The 1,818-nt window shown below is 41.6% G+C and overlaps 1 non-coding gene across 1 annotated transcript; it reads left to right on the top strand.

Annotated features, from left to right (window-relative positions):
• Positions 1-1,301: 1,301 nt before the first annotated feature.
• On the top strand, positions 1,302-1,383 carry trnal-caa (transfer RNA leucine (anticodon CAA)). The gene has a single exon. It is a non-coding gene; the product is annotated as a tRNA-Leu (tRNA).
• The last annotated feature ends 435 nt before the right edge of the window (positions 1,384-1,818 follow it).

The following is a 1,818-nucleotide window of genomic DNA, read 5'->3' as shown; positions in this document are numbered from 1 at the left end:
GGGCAATTTTCTGCTTAGTAAGCACACTTACTTGAATTACTACATAGTGGGCCAGAGTTAATTCATGTCCTACTGTATGTAGATGAAGTCTTTCAGCCTCAGTGCAGAGCAGCAGTTCTAGCATGCCACATTTAAGCCTTTGCTTGCTTCTGTTTTTTTTGCACGACTCAACTAATCCATCTTATTTTTTGCACGTATTAATCACCTCAAACCGAATCAGGCTGCTTGAAGAAAAGCTTCCCTTCACCCCCCTGTGGATTAGCCTCTTTTTCTCTGCGTCAATCAATGATACAGTTGTCTCGGTTCAGACACCCTAGTATTGCTGATTTCCTCATTGATGCACCTCATGATTGCAGTTGCAGTGACACAAAAGCACTTATGATTGGTTCAAATTGTTGCAATTTCCTTTTTTCTATGAAAAGAGAAAATGATTCTTGTCTTTTGTAGTGACTGCAGTTGTGGTTAATGTAGGTTGAGAGGAGATACCTGTATGGAGGTGTGAAGTCCTTGTAGACTTATTTATGTGCAGGCTCTGAAAGGGGCAGAGAACATCGACCAAATCTGTGTTCCTCGTTGATGCTCTTCATATTATCCTGTTTCTACTGTGCACTGTTTGTTAACAAGGAGATACTATATTGTGCTTTAAGGGCACTTCTTCAGGAGTGCTTGGAGAAGGTGGCCAAAGCATTATAAAACAGCTTTTATACCAACTATCCTAAAATGTTCTTCTCTGGAAGATTTCTGATATCAATCAGGATTTTATTTTGCTCAATTTAAGTTTCATATCAGTATTTAGATCCTCTGCCAGGGGCGTCGTAGTGTGGGGACAAGTGAGACTGACTACCCCTGGCCCAGATGGGGGGAGGGCCCTTGAAAGGCATGGAATTAAAAGTTTGCTTTTGTTTGCAGTAGTATATAGTGTCATAACTAAAATGAAACCAGCTCAATAAAATCGGTTGAGTGACGCAGTAGATACCCCACTGTTGAATTTAAAAACGGCGGTTAGTAACAAGTGTCTAAATGAGAAGACTAAATGTCATCAGGACCAACATTAGCCGCCTTTAGCTTAGCGGTGGTGATGTGAAGTCATGTGACCGTGCTGTAGTTCCTTTATAGCCCAACATTAGCCACCTTTAGCTTAGCGGTGGTGACGTGAAGTCATGTGACCGTGATGTAATACGTTATCCCAATCTTTAGTTGTGATGGATTATAACCTATGATTAAATATACCTTGATTCTTCAATAATTCATGTTTTCTGTCTCAGGGACAGGTTTTTTTTTATTATCTATTTAGATAAACAGCTGTGATGGCCGAGTGGTTAAGGCGTTGGACTCAAAATCCAATGGGGTTTCTCCGCCCAGGTTCAAACCCTGCTCACAGCCTTTGGAAATGATTGACATTCTTGAATTTCAGGCAGCGAATCCAATGAAAAGGGAGTTAAGATTGCGTAACATGAGTTCAGCTAGAACAACATGTAAAGCCTTAAATTTGAAGGTAAAAAAGAAAGAAAGTAAATAACACACGTCCTGTAACAATGCATCATTGCACATTCAGCTGTGACATGTCTCCATGCTTTAATGTTCAAAAAGCTCTTTTTTTGTATCATACTTACTGTGCTGCTGCACCTCTTTCCACCCTCTGTCTGAAATCACACTCATACCTCATTCACACCAACGGTGTTTCAGGGCCGGTTCGGAGCTGGAGCTTGAAAAGCACCGGGTTTTCCTCTTCACACCGCAGCGGAGCAGCCTCTTAGCTCCGGAATCCGGTTCATTTCAAGCACCAAAAAATTGTCCGGCCAGAGCAAAAGCACCGCA

Source organism: Notothenia coriiceps, unplaced genomic scaffold (assembly GCF_000735185.1).
Source record: "Notothenia coriiceps isolate Sejong01 unplaced genomic scaffold, NC01 NC01_scaffold00022890, whole genome shotgun sequence".
Lineage (NCBI taxonomy): Eukaryota > Metazoa > Chordata > Actinopteri > Perciformes > Nototheniidae > Notothenia > Notothenia coriiceps.
The sequence above is the reverse complement of the archived record's forward strand: the minus strand, read 5'-3'. Positions and strand labels throughout refer to the sequence as shown.